This window comes from Podarcis pityusensis, assembly GCF_964106645.2.
Source record: "Podarcis pityusensis genome assembly, chromosome: 1".
Classification (NCBI taxonomy): domain Eukaryota; kingdom Metazoa; phylum Chordata; class Lepidosauria; order Squamata; family Lacertidae; genus Podarcis; species Podarcis pityusensis.
Genome location: NC_138028.1, coordinates 69,517,608 through 69,533,151, shown reverse-complemented (window position 1 = coordinate 69,533,151; position 15,544 = coordinate 69,517,608). Strand labels below are relative to the sequence as shown.

Here is a 15,544-nt window from a genome sequence, read left to right as displayed (position 1 = left end):
GGAAGGGCCATGGCTCAGTGAAAGAGCATAAGCTCTGCACAGAAAAGGCCCCAGGTTCAAATTCCTGCCATTTCCTGGTAGTGCTGAGAAAGATCCTGCTTGAAACCTTGGATTGCTGCTGCCACTCATTGAAGACAAGGCTGAGTTAAATGAGTCCATGATCTGGTTTGGTATAAGGTCTGCAAGCAAAAACATTAGAAATGTATTTTGTTTTGAAATATGAAATATGAAGCCAGCACCTGAATTGGTGCACTTTCGGGTCCTGTTTTTATTCCATGAACAATGCCTCAGCTTTGCCTACACATAGAACTAACAGCACGTCATCCTGGCATTTTAATATACTGTTATGATGAGACAATGTGTACCTATTACCAGAAACGTCCTGGAGGCAATGTTGGCCTAGTATGCTGAAGCCATAAACCATAGTATACAGCTGCCCTGATGGAATTTCAGATATGATAAGAGAGACCTGTTCAGATAAACTTCCTTTATCAACATAAATCCAGTGAGAGCTTACACATTTGTCACTGAGATGGCACCTTTATGTTTTTCAATTTCATTTCAAATCTGGTGTAGCCTGCCTTCCTCCTACAGTTCCTCATCAGTAACTAAACACATACATTATTTCCCTCCAAAAGATTACATTATTGCATCCAGCAGCCTTGCAGTGGCATTCTTCGCATTCTCTAATTGCGCTCAAAACAATAGTTGCTTGCCAATTGTTGTTCTGGCAATGGAGTTAATTATAGAGGAACACCTACCAGCTGCCTGTACTGGTTCACTTTGCCTGGCTGCAGGCTAGAAAATCTGACTGGGTGAAAGGGCAGCAGTGATTATGTTTCTTAGAAAAGTTGTGCTGTTTAAAATAAAGCGTGTTTTGAAGCACGTTCTCACTTTTGCCTTAGAATGTTCTAATAGGATCTTTGAAAAATGTTGAGCCACAATGATACCAGTACACATGGGCTTTATCCTTCCACTTGCACTAGCTGTCCCTAGATATGAAAGCTCAACACCAGTCCCATCCACTGTCCACGAATAACGGGGAGGGGAGGGAATTAAGGGTGGTAGAGGTGTACAGAAACCATCTCTCCTTTCTTACATTGATGCACAGGAGGATGGAGGATTTGCTCCTATCTGTACTGAGATTGAGATGGACATTTGTGTGTGTGTGTGTGTGTGTGTGTGTGTGTGTGTATAAGAGTAGGGACCGGAATGCACATTGTAGCTTGGGCAAAAAGCCCTATGCATTAAGACGGGAGATGTTGAAACGAATAAGCAATATGGGGGTGAGGTTAGGGGCAGGGGGCACCAAATTTTGGCATTGCACAGGGCACCACTCAAATTTGAGACCCCCAAGGTCTGCTATTTCCAGAACTTTAGGTATGTATGTTTAAAGTTGATTAAGGGGCTTGGTTATCCTAACATAGGCAACTTCTAAGAAGAATAAGACTCTTTGTAGTTTGGGAAGTGCCAGTGAAAAACATTTAAAAGTGTGGGATGAATGATTAACGGGCAGACGTATAACCACCCCACAAGCAAATCAGGATAAATGCTCATTGCTGCATCATCTTCCAGTAAAGAAAGCAAAACAAATGCCTAGTAAAGACTGCACATAGGCTAATCTCTGTGTAAACTTTGTGTATGAAAAGCAGGATGGATAAACAGGTCATCTGGAGGAGACATCTGATTACCAGCCCAGTGGAATGGGCTGCTCAACCCATCCTGAGTAATGAGCTTCACTCTAAGAGCTGGCATAGAGCAGTTTGCATCTCCTGGCTGTGGCAAGGGGCCAGACGCTGTCCAGAATCATTATTCATGAATTACCTTGTGCTCAAATTGCCAAAGGTTTCATTAGGTTCCATGCAAATTAAGCACAGCCTTTGGCTGTCTGAAATTCCATCAAGATGCATGGAAAAGCAAAGGAGGCCTTAAAGCTGCTCATTATTCCCTTCTTAATAATTTACAGATATGCAAGAATAGATTATATGGCTGCAAATCTGAACAACACCTGTCATCATCCCTGTCCACTGGTCATGCTGGCTCAGGCTTATAGATGTCCAACAACTTCACAGGGTGGCGGGAGGTTGATTGGGTTTTCGTATGTTATTTGTGGTTTAAGATTGTGATCTGGCCTGCTGTATACACTAAATGCAAGTTGCAAGTCATGTGGATATGCTTGGCTTTCATCCAATTTATTTTCAGATTTTTAAGAAGACACAGCAGTTCACGAACACTAGATGGCAGACGCAGCCTATGAAACAAGTTCAGCATGAGTAAGTTTTGAAGGGAAGGAGGGGTAGGCAGTCACTTGATAGATCTGTTCCCTTTACAGAGCAGCAGGTATCGTTTTTCAAGTGTTTTTCTTTTAATGTTGAACACTAAATGGTCTTTAGCCACAGAAATTATTCCAGAATAAGCAATGGATGAGTTGACCAAGCAGCAGTTGGTGTTACAAAAAAAAAAAAAAAGAGAGGAAATGCCATAGGTTATACATAGGAAGGATAATGTTGAATCTTATGTTCAGTAGTTGGAGGTATAATGTATTTAAGGGCCACACCGTCATCTATTTATTTATTTCATTGTGACATGTGAAAGCCTTGGATTTTTTCAAGAAGACTTAACGACTTGACTAGACAATAAAGGGAAGGAAGTGACTGAATGTGCAGAACACCTGCGTTTACTGGTGTCCTCTTACTGGCATAATTGTGCATAATGTAGTTTAACATACAGTATATATATAGTAAAAAAAAAATCACTTTAAAAACCAAGAAAATGCACACATAAAGCACAGGGTAAAAGTAGTCCTTCAACAAGTGATTAAAGTAAGAAAACATCCAATATTTACAATGTCCAGGATAGTCACCAATGTTCTCTTCACTCAAGAGGCTACTGATCCTTCTGTAATTCTGTATGAGAAGCATTCACAAGCAGTGTATTTTGTTTTCACATAAAACAAGCAGTGAGATTGTAGATCTAGTTTAAACACCGAGAGAAGGCTCTGTCGCATATGCAAATTTTGTTCTGCATACCACATAAAGTCCAGAGGTGTCTGAGAGTGAATTTTAGTTTCCAAATATGGTAAGTTTTTAAATAAGGATGTTGTCATCGGTGTTTACTTCATTCAGTACTAGCAATGTCACGTTTCACCAATCTCTGCCTTAGAAAAAGGGTTGCCGAGAGTTTAGCCAACTGTGCTAACACTTTATAAGCTCCACTATTTAAAAACACTTCCTCATATTACAGCTGTAAAGTACAATACAAAAGGGAAAGAGCAATTTGCTCTTAATATAGTTTTTGAGCTCCTCTGTTGGCAGAAATGGCTTGCTGGCAGCTTCTACATGATGGAAAAGCCTCTGCCTGCAAACTGAGGCAAAACATGGATATAGGCCTCCATTTCTTAGTATTAGTCTTTGGAAGCAACCGTATACTGGCTGGGAAATCCTCACTGGTCAGAGCACTCATGGGACTTGAGAGCTATTTGTAAATTAAATTCCATTCTATACTGCCGTGGACTCGTTTAATAATAGTCCTTCTAAAAGACCCTTACATCACTAGGACATCAAGTTACTCTCCAATACTTGTTCTGTCCTTACAAATGATACATTTTTAGAATATCTCAGTTATAGACTCTATCTTATTCCCAAGGCTTCTCAAACTCTTGTCTGAAGGACAGGTTCTTGCTCCTTTTGCACAATTAGCCTGATAAGGTAAACCAAAGCACTTCCAGATAAGACTGAGGCAATGTTAATGGATGGATGGGAGATTGCCTGCTCTTGATGGGGTTACACTCCCTCTGAAAGGAGCAGGTATTTAGCTTGAGGGTACTTCTGGATCCTTTGCTGTCGCTTGAGGCTCAGGTGGTCTCAGCGGCACAGAGTGTCTTCCATCAGCTTTTGCTGGTGGCCCCAAACGCCCCTGTTTGGACAGGGATAGTCTAACTACTGTTGTCTATGCTCTGGTAACCTCTAGGTTTGATTACTGCAATCATTGCCACTGTAGATGGAGCTGCCTCTGAAGATGGTTCAGAAATTTCAGCTGGTGCACAATTCAGTGGCCAGGTTTCTCATCGAAGCAAGACATGTAACGCCAAATGTGGCCTGATTGCTCTAGTGCTGATCAGTTTCCGGGCCCAATTCAAAGGGTTGGTTTTGATCTATAAAGGCTTAAAGCCTAGGACCATAATACCTCAAGTACTGCCTCTCCCCATAGGAAGCAACCTAGACCCTGCAATCATCATCTGAGGACCTTATTTGTGTGCCTTCTCTGTGAGAGATCTGGAGGGCAGCAACGTGAGAACAGACCTTTTCTGCATTGGCTCCCTGCTTGTAGAATGCTCTCCCCTTGGTTACATATCTTTAGACACCAGGTAAAAACATTCTACTTCTTCCATTCCTTTGGCTATTCTTTTAAACTGTGGGGGGCTGGTATTGGTTTTGTTTTTTAAACCTATGTATGTTTATGTTTTAGATTGTAAACTGTCCTGTGATCTTCAGATGAAGGGTGATACAGAAATTAAATAAAGAAATAACATAAAAATAATTAATAAATTTGGGGAAGGAAGAAGGGGTAAATGGGAAGGCCAACACCCATACATAAGGGCTTCTGTCAAATTATCAACCTGACCAAAGCATGTTGGCTATTTGCAGTTTAGTTGCACTGCAGAAAGCTTGCTGGGGAGACCACACATTACAAGGAACTAAAAAATAACTTTAACAAGGTTTTAATAACAAAAACAAAAACTCCTTTTACACTAAACATATCAATAAGCATGACCCATCCACCAACCCAACCCCCAGGGTACAGAGAGAGCTAGGTACTTCTCTTTATATACTATACCCAATTGCTGACACAGCTTAATTAACACAACTTAGCAGCACCTGCTATACTGTTTCACAGCTGTAAGACTGGGTCTTGTTATTTGCTCTGGCCCTTAAAGACTTACACATATTGTGGAACAATAATGAACCTTCACATTTAAAGAGACCATTCAACAAAGCATGCAAAGGAAGATTCTCCTAAGGTTTATCAAATATGCGTGTTTGTTTGCATACAGGTGTAGGAGTTCACCCACCATTAGATTCACAGTTAATTGGGTTGAAATATGCTGAAGGCAATTGATCACAATATGTTGTGACAGTTTTGCTGAGGTGTGTGTATGCAAATTGACGTTAAGTTCTGCAGTTGTTTCAGGTTGAGGACAAAGCTTTGATCTATTTTGTGCAAAGCTATCTGCTTTCCTCAGAGAAGCACAGGGCATAGGCTATCCGACCTGTAGCTGCTATTTTTATTTCATTTCCCCCGTGACTCTGCTCAAGAATGAACTCTGTTAGCACACCCACGGATGAGTCCAAACAAACAGTTTGGGATGCAGACTATCTGCAAGACAGAGAGATGATTTAGCTATTGCTTGCCCCTTTCGGTTCTGAGTTCTTATTCCCCTTAGCAACACACTGGCTGTAAGAGAAAAACTTATTCATGCTCTAGAAATGTAATATTTACTCAAAACAATTTTATTTGCCTTGGCTTCCTCCTGGTGCCATAAAGTGATAGCCAACATCAAGTACTTAAAAAGCCAGCATGTGCATATGACTCATATTTGTTATCCTTATTAATAAAAAAGCACATGTTTTTTGATGTTTGGTGCAATCATGTGGGACTCAGGTCTGGAGCACGTCTTAAGCATAGCCTGTCTCTGGAATCTGCAGAGATTTGCCCTGCTCCATATTTAGACCTTGTGGGTGGAAGGCTAGGTAGAAGCCAACTTTTTATGCCATTACATCACAAGAATCAAGGACTTTAGGCTGAGGGGTCCAAGACAATTAATGAAGAGCAGCTGCTCACATGTAAATCACAATAAGTATGTAAGTATTAATAAAACAGATTTTATTCACAGCAGGATAATCTCATAGTTGAAATTAAACATGCACACACACCCTTAAAGATAACTGGAAAAGGATTAGCATTCACAAAGCAAAGGCCAGCTAAGCTCTAATTACGGTAACTGAGTTGTTAGCTAAGCTATTTACATCAACCAACAGACATTGCCCACCCAGTTATTTCACAAAATGGCAGATGCAATTACCAAAATTGAATCACTGCCCTATCTTGGCATGTCAAGGAGGTGACGAAAATGTGACTTGTATGGTTGCAGGCGGGGTGTGGGCGCGCAGGCGGAGAATGAACAGGTTTTGAGTTTTCTCCGTGAGGCACTTTTGAGCTATCTAGTTTGAAATTGAAATTTATTTCTTAACATGGCATTGGGAAACCAACAGAAATCTATCTGCTAGAGCTAGCCACATATTTCTCAGGTTGTCTTAGCAGGCTGGGCAACATCTGTTCACCTTATCTAGAAGTGCATTTTTAAAAAGAGAGAGTCTGTCCAGCTTCTTTCTACTTCTCTGTGCACTTATATATATTCCATGGGTCTGCAGTATCTGAGATTCTGCTAGAAAACACAGCCAGGGGTTGTAGGATAATGGCTAAGTGGGGAATAAATGGCAGCAGCTTCCCACAACAATACACTCTCAGACAGATGGTCCAGCTCACTTTGAGCTGGCAAATATTCCCTGCACTTCTTTACTGAGTTAAGCAAGTTCTTACCTGTTATGATGAATAATGTTCATATATGCTCACAGCAGGATGTACAGGGTGTTAGGGAAGGAGGAGTATCTCTGGTGGGAGATACGTCATGCCTCTTCTGGGATAGTTTGTCCACCTTTGGTTCCCACCCTGCACTCAGATTTCATCTGTGGCTCCTAGAAGCTGTCAGCATGTGACAGTGGCCTCACCCTGGGAACCAGCTTTGACTGGCTGGTTAAACAGGTGAGGGTAGTTGATGGGTCTCAAGCCCTCTGTGAGTTAGGGACTTCTCCTGCATGTGAAGGGTGCAGGCTGCAACTTAGATGAGCAGGACATGGTAGGGATGATTTGCAAAATATGTTTATGTGGGATTTATCAAAACCACTTTAAATCTGTGGTGTGTACACACCCTTGGATGGACCCTGACCAAATCAGCCAGGCTTCAAAGTGCTTTGGACCAAGGCAGGATGTTTTCCAAAGCTCCAAACCAAGGTACTAACTGGATCTTGTGTTTGGTGCACACCCCTACTACCTCGTATACATTTCATCTCAAGGAGGAAATGTGCCAAGTTCCTTGTTGCTGAGATATTGGGAATATGGCTGTCAAAGAAGAACTATGTAGTCATTGGGCAGTTTAAGAGAATCGGGGAATGGAGTATGTACAAGAAGGAGATTCGCAGCAATATCTCTCCCAGGAAAGCAATAGTATCTTAAAAGGGCAAATCTGCTTTTGTCGACCAAAATGTAGCAATTCCAGCTCCCCCTACCCTTTTAAAGCTGGTCATGTCTCTTAGCACATAGTCTTTCATCTGAAACTAAAGTGATAAGAAGATAAGAGCTGACCAAAGGTCAAATGAATCTAGCATTTTGTTGTGACGGATGGTCAGCCAGAGGCTTCTGTGAAGCCTACAATCAGGGCATGACACCCAGGAAAGCAGGAGTGATTCACATTCTCGACATGTGGAACAGCACATCATCAGAGTCTACCATGTGTATCAATTTGCACCAAACTGTGTATACAAGGAGAGCCTATCTGCAACACTGTTGGAGCACCGGTGTCATTTTCACATCAAAACTTTTAAATGATGGGAATTATAATTTACTGAAACAGATCTCCCAACTTTTGTGGTCTTGACTATAGCTCTTCTGGCTCATGAGATTTCTTGGAACTTGAAATCAGCAGAATCCTGAACCACCTCACTTTCCTTGTAAATGAGAGTGCCTTGGACAAAAAGTCAAAATACCATGATATCAGAGAGCTGACTCAGTTCCTGGAATCCTCAGGGACAGAAATGCTGATAAAGTGAGAGACAACCCTTTATGTGCTGAACCCAAACAACATTTGTCTGAAAACAAGGACTGTAGCAAGGATGCAATCTACTACAAGATTGCTGACGAGGACACCCTTAGAAGGCAAGAGATGGAATTGAACATATTTTACCAAGTTTGGCTACAACTATAGAGTAAAGGAAATTGTGAAAGAGAAAAGGAGGTTCCAATTTTGTTATTTGCCACTGGTGCCGAAAACTGGAAGGGAATTTTATTAAAAGTAGACTAGTTACATTCTTAGGCTGTGTCTGCATCTTTAAATGCAGATGCTGTGGAAGTACTACTTGATGCAGGTGCAAAACCCTGCTCCTCCCAATGGTGACATTCCTCTAAATAAAAAAGCGATCAATGTTTCATTACGCACATTGGCTAAACCTAGACACATACCAGTGCTGATTTGGACTTGTAGAAATCTACAAATGTAGATGTGAGCTTGGATTGATTTCCCCAGGCTCCAGTCATTGCTTTGATGTTGGGAAGCAGTGCTTGGACAGATCATCCAAAATTTGTGAGGTTTACAAATGGAACCCCTGCAGAAGAAAAAAAAAAACCTATTGTTCTGTGTGAGTAAAGACATCACGGACTGTGACATCCTCCAAAAATTATGGAGACTTTTCAAAAAACCTATTCAGTGCTATAAATACATCATAAATAGAGGTCATTAAATGACAGGGAACAAGAGCTTTCCAATGTAAACAAATAAATTCTGCATTGTACTGCCCTCTCTGGCCTTATAAAACCAAGTTGAGCCGAGGAGTTGCAGTACATTGCATGACAATAGAACATAATAGAAATGATGCTGAGGGGGCGGGCTTTGCCATTGCTGTTCCAAAACTTTAAATGACACAAATGTGAAATTATAAGTCTGTCCATACTTGCCCCATGATTTACTCCCTGCTGTTATGTGATGCTGCAGAATTGCAAAAGACTGGAAAATATTATGATTTAATAGGAAAATTTTGGAGTAAATTTGGAAGAAGGAAAAGAAAAAGAAAAGAATCCTGGAATGGCGGGTACTATTACAAACTAAAAACACAGCTTGACTCTGGAACTTTCTTGTTAAGTTTATAGTTTAGTGCTAATGGGTTCGGCAAACAAACACTTGTGTTTATTGTGACAGAATGAACAGAATGTACTATGGGGACAGCATGATTCACATTTCCATAGGAGGCTTGCTGACTGAATTAAATATTGTGCCCCTCTGCTGTGGTTTGAACATGCTGTGTTTGTCGACATGCTGCAGCCTTGTTCCATGAAAAGCTGATATCTAAGGTAGATAAAATATATCCTTTTATATTTTGGACACTCTGTCTGAGGTCTTCCTAGTAAATCAGCCTTGCTGTGGGTCTGTCTATTAAGTGGCTTTATTGTCTCTGGCTGCTTGTTTGATATTTATTTATACATTATTAACATTTTTATTTGTTAATTTGACTCATAAATGTTTATTTGTCCCCCACTTCCCCCCAGTGGGAACCCAAAGCAGTTACTATGATACAAAAACAAATACAAAGGCAAACAATTAAAAATGCTATCTGCTGACAATCAGCCCGTAAATTAAATCATAGAATCATAGAGCCCAGATTGATCTTAGTCTGGACCCCTGGGTTCTGAAAGGAGGGGAAAGACAGATTGGTTGCTATGGTGACTAGGCCTTTGCTAAATTGCCACAGTGGGCCATATTCTGAAGAAGGTATGGATTTGCCGCTCTGGGCCCAGAGTATACACTGGTAAAACCCCAGGACAGGTGTGGGAAACCTTTGGTCCTCCAGATGTTGAATTACAACTCTTGCCAGCTCCAGCAACCACAACTGCCCTAAGAAAAGGGCTGCCAACCTTTTTGGGCCAATGGGCACATTTGGAATTGTGAGAAAGTTCCATCTGCCGTGGGGGCCTGTAGAACAGGCCAGGCCACTGCAAACGAGCTGAGCAAGAAAAGCAAACATTTTCTTTTGGATTGTGGATTTTTGAGGGGATATTCACTGAGTTCACATCCACACCATACATTAAAAGCAGTCTTATACTGTTAAGTATAGTAATTTAATTCACTGACATGGTAAATGCTTGCGTGCCTTATTACCATGTGTTTAAATGTGATCAGTTGGGGTAACTGAATTCTAGAGAGTTCTCTGGTAGTTCTCATGTGATTGGCTAACGTTGGTCACATGGAAGCTGGCTAGTAAAGGAGAGAGTTTGTTTTATGTGAAGCAAAATAACTGTGTTTTAGAACCCACTTGTGAATGTTGTTAAATTGGATAGATTGTTGGGGTGCTTCTTCCCTGCTTTGAAAGAAAGAGAGCAAAGCTGCAGCAGAAGGTAAAAGTGGAAATCTCTCAGAGGAGCTGCAAGGCATGGCCTAATTGAGATATAGAAGGCTGAGTGCTGAGCTCTGGAAAGAGAGTTGTTTGGCAGTTAGAATAAGAGATTGTAAGCCCATGCTTGGATAAGCATGTGGCTGTAAATATTATGTTTTAATTCATCTATAAGTTTATGCAAGTAAGGTTTTTGAAAGTTAAGTCTGGACATTGGTTTAATTTCCAAAGAAGGGTGTCAGCCATATACAGTGGTACCTCAGGTTACAGACGCTTCAGGTTACAGACTCCGCTAACCCAGAAATAGTACCTCGGGTTAAGAACTTTGCTTCAGGATGAGAACAGAAATTGCACGGCAGCAATGGGAGGCCCCATTAGCTAAAGTGGTACCTCAGGTTAAGAACAGTTTCAGGTTAAGAACGGACCTCCAGAACGAATTAAGTACTTAACCCGAGGTACCACTGTACCCAATTTGAGCTTCTTAGCTGTGACATTTTGCTACCCTTTCTTCAACATTTCCCACTTTAACAGGCATAGCTTAACTGTAGTTTGTTAAGCATGGAGGGAACAAACCACAGTTCCCAGGATATTTGGGGGCTGTCTAAGTGGTATGAAAGTGCTTTTATGTATGGTGTGAATGTGACCTGCGACTTTTTGTTATGTACCAGCAGGCGCACTGTTGCCTCTGGATGCCATCATGGCAGCTCCAGCCCCAGGAGCACATCCCTAAGACAAAGGGAAGCTGTTTTGGGGACAGTAAACAGAAGTAGCATGATGAACTTTCGGCCTGGTGACCAGTCATTTACCAACAGAGAACCAAATTTTGGTTGTAAACAAATGAGAAATGAAGGGAACCAATTAGCAAGCAGGAAAAGCTTTCTGGGATCTTGGGGAGCTGAGAGAGGTCTTAGACCATTCTTCTCTAGGCTCCATATTAGGATCATCTCTATTTCACACAAGCAGCTCTCCCCCCCCCCCATCTTTTTTTTGTGCTGTACTATATCTCTTTTCTGGAATGCACACAGTAAGAAGAAAATGTTCCTTTTGGATTGCATTCTTGATGCTTGTCAAAACTTTGCCTTGAGACAGGCTTTACTGTGTTGAGTTTTCCACATACATTTTGTACAGACTTTTAAAAACTTGTTTCAGGAAATTTTATTTCTACCTTAGCAAAAAAATTCCTTGTGATTTTTACACAGAGCTAGATTTTTCCTGATGTTCATGATATGGACAGCTTTGAAAAGATTTATTTTTTTCAGATTTCTTTTCTTCTTCCTCATTACATTTTATATATTCGTGGGAGGGGTTCAGGATGTACTATTTTATTTTGGAACATTTTTGTTTAGTGTTTCCTTGAACTAATTTTCTACTTAGATGTTCCTCAGTGGATCTTATATCCTGGACACCAAATTGTTCTCTGCTAAGGGGGGAAGTAAATGAGCTTCTAACACCACAGGAGCCTGTTCCCTGAAATTCCACTCTGGAACTGGCAGCTAGTGTTCTTCTCTTTAATATGCTATAAGGTTAGGACAGCTAGGAATATAGTTAGAGGCTAGTGGAGCTTAGGCAGGCCTGTTTAGGGTTCAGAAATGATAGTTAATTGTAGTTAATTAATTGTTAATTAATTAATTGTAGTTAATTAATTGTAAGATTAAAATTAATATCTTACATACCAATCCATGCACATAATAGCAAGGATTAAAACTAGATGTTTTAACAAAGTTGATTTTTCCATGTAACCATTGTATCCTAATACCCACACATATATTGTGCTTTGATTTCTCATTTAATATTGTTTGTGGCTTATGTGTACATCTTCCACACTCTGAAATTAAATCAAAACGGCAGTGCCAGCAAGTCCAGCTGTGTAGGCTCAGCATTCCCATCTGTGTCACTCCTGGGCCAAGATCTATCTGGGGGGTGGGGAGGGGTCTCAGTGAGGCCATTTTGTCCAGGACAGCCTCAAGCCTAGACATAGTCCTGCTGCAATTTAACATGCTGGCTAGCTTTAACTGAACACTAGCACCAGGGCAATAAAATAGGAAATAAGAAAATAGAAAATAAGGAGTAATCCTTGCAATTAACTTTCTGGCATTCATATATACCTTTTCCTTTTGAGCAACCTAGTGAAAAATATCAATGGTCTTATCTGTTTTAAGGAACGTGTGTATGTGTGTGTGTGTGTGTGTGTGTGTGTGTGTAGAGCAATCCTTATAGAAACCAGCACGTACAGAGATCTTAACAAAATTTTGTTTCAGGTAGCAAACTAGCTGCTGTGCTAGACTTTTGAGTGCTTCTCTCTGAGGAAGGAGGGGCATTCCTTCTGTAGCTTGAAACATGCTATCCTGTGTCACGCAAGCTGTTTGCGTTATAGATGCAAACATTCCAGTGTAAGCTAAGCTTATCTTGTGTCTTTTCCACCGAGACTTGTGGGTTTAGTTTTCTTGAGTAGTCTGCCTGAACATTGTCCAGTAAGACTTCATCTTAATTGATTAGGACTTGGAACGTACTTTCTTGGACAAATTGCATTCTGATGAATAGTGCACTCTCCCTCACAGCTGGGCTGCCAGAAAGCCAAGATATTATTTTCTGTCTAGCAACCATCCCAAAGCGACCCCTAGGTAAAGTTCAGAATCCAATTTCATTTTTTAATTCATTTACTTCAATCCCATACATTTCAACACTAAGCGACTGGAATATGATTGGCTCCAAAAGTTTTACCTTGAAAAATTTCGCTGTGATGTATTCCATCTTCACCTACAAAATGTCCTATCGTAGAAACCATTCACTATAACTACAAAGTATGATGTGGAGGCTGAGGAATGTTTCTTTCCCTTAGGTAGGGAAACACTGCCATCCTAACTTCAAGAGAATAAACACTGGATTGTCTGAATTAATTTTATAAGATTGTGCCAAAAGCCTAAGACCAAGCAGAGGAATGATTATGTGACTTTTCTCAAATGCCTCAGAGGATACTGCTTTTCCATATTCCGTTCTCCTTTGACCTGCAGTGGGTCATGGAAAAAGTGAAGTATCTGTTGAATGCCCATATGTAGTGTTGCAGCATTCAATTCTTAATCTGACCTCAGAGCAAGGAAGGAGGACTATATTTCAAGCATACTGGTCCTAGTCCAACCAAGGTTAGCAGTGACCAGTCCTATTTCTTGTCGAGGTAATAAACCTGTGTCTGGGCTGTGCCACTCCAAACTGCAGAGGAGAACTCACATGATTGAGTACCATTGCTGCACCTAGAAAATTAGATGCCAGAGCAAAAAATTGTAGGCTACCCTGACATATGTTTAGGGAGTGTGTGTGTGTGTGTGTGTGTGAGAGAGAGAGAGAGAGAGAGAGAGAGAAGGATAAGCTTCTTCTTCAATAAGAACTTATCCCAAGGGACAAGCTTAAGCACCAGCTGCCTGTTCGTTTCCCCGATTTTAAAAAAAACTCAGCAGTCTTGATCAACTGCAAGTCAAAGATAAAGAATAAGAGAGTATGTGTATGCTTAGGTATTTCTCCTCTAGCTAGCCATTTTGCTCCAAATTACCCAGTTCCAGCTGATTTTTGTGTCTGTGGGTAGAAGAATATGGCTACCTGGCTAAACAACCCTGCTATTGTTTACATTAGACTTGTAAAACTTGCAACTCAGTAAGCCACATCATGCAACCCACAAGCTCTTCCTTCTTGTTCCTTCCTTTTTGTCATTCCAGGCAGACTGCAGAAATAGATTAATTTATTGAGCCCCCTTCTGGGCTACCACGCTTGACAGGTGTACATCAATTTGTCTGGTGAGCCATCAGTTAAATTATATTGAATGTAATATGTGTTTGATATTTATAAAATGTGGATGACCTGTTACTGTTGTGAACAACTTTGAACTAAGCTTTGTTACTTGAAAAGTGGCACACAAATATTAAATAAAATAAAACGGTGCTTAACATATACAGTCATTTAACTTGAGATGAAAGGAGCCTCCTGTTTTGCCAGACATTATTGACTTACTTCTTTTCTACTTATGATTCACTTTCTCCTGGTCTCATGGAAGCTGCTTATACATGAGCTGCTCACACATGGCTGTGAGATCTTCCTTTGTGACCCCAAGATTCCGCTGGGGGCTGGTTGTGTGTGTCTTTCCTACAAAATTGGAATACAAAAGGAATTCCCCCTTTCCCCTTTCAGTGGAGTGCTCATTCTGTGAGAAAGAGCCATGTGATTGATTCCCATGTGCAGCAGGCTGGGGGTCATCCAGGAGTTGACTGGAGATGTAGAAGCAGCAAGAAATGACATGACACTGGCTTGGGATTGAAATAGTCACAACAGTATTGATATGTAAGTTGGCTTTGGCATAGGCATTCAGTATATATCCTCAATTAGCCAACCTGGTCACTGGCTGATAACTACCTCAGTATTGATCATGGAGTTAAATATCCCTCTGTGATGCAAATCAAATAGGATGATTCCACCAGGTCGCCATTTGGGGGTGTTATATGACCCATTAGCCCCTGTATGGGCTTTTGGGCAGAACCCTACCCTTGGACCCCTTTACCAGGTACCCTGAATTTGATCCTGGATCAGGGGGTGGGGCACCCACAGCTTAGATTAAGGTTCCAACTCAATACCCTTTCCCCAATAAAAGTTGTGAAAGTTGTTGTGTGCAAGGCATACCCCTCCATCCCAGACAGGGTCAATTGGTCAATTGGTCTGCAGGCAACTTCCTCCCTGACCCCAAAATTAGACCGATTAATTCCACAGCCGGCCATACACATGCACTGCCTACCTACCTCTTGGCAGAGCCAACAACATACAGAGTGGAAAGGTGGGACATCTGATTCCAACTGTGCCACATACTTGCAGCACTCATCCTGAGTGAGGAGTGGCTCCACCAGGTCTGTCGCCAGAACACAGTCCCCGCTTGAGGGCCATGATAGGCCCATTTGAATTTGAATTTTTTTGGAGGACAATCCCACCAGCCACTGTGACTGGCTGAGGCTGACAGTGATGTCAGCATTTCCTACCCCCCCAGCCCCCCCCCATGATAAGCAGTCTTTGTGCAACAGAAAATAATATTTAAAGGGCACCATAAACAATCTGTAAACTGAAGTCTCTTTCATTTCAGTTGCTTTGAAGTTTGCATATCACATTCTTTTTATTTTAAGCTTCATTGTCACTGAGGGATCCACACAGACATATGTTAATTGCCATTTTAATTTTTATGGGGAATAAGCAAATCCACACATCAATATGTCAAAAAAGGAAGAACAAAAAAATCATGTGAGATGAATTTGTTAAGTTAACTAGACAAATTATAATGATAAGAAGAACTGCAGAGG

General features: G+C 41.1%; 1 long non-coding RNA gene across 6 annotated transcripts in view; it reads left to right on the top strand.

The window, feature by feature from the left end:
• Window positions 1-9,271: 9,271 nt before the first annotated feature.
• Window positions 9,272-15,544, top strand: part of LOC308481344 — a 56,355-nt gene continuing 50,082 nt past the window's right edge. For 3 of the 6 annotated variants that reach the window (XR_013988569.1, XR_013988570.1, XR_013988571.1), the window contains exons 1-2: window positions 10,036-10,221; window positions 13,925-14,002. This is a non-coding gene — a long non-coding RNA (uncharacterized lncRNA). Of the gene's footprint in view, window positions 9,636-10,029; window positions 10,222-13,924; window positions 14,003-15,544 lie in introns of those variants that run through there. The other 3 variants (XR_013988567.1, XR_013988568.1, XR_013988572.1) reach the window with 3 other exon arrangements.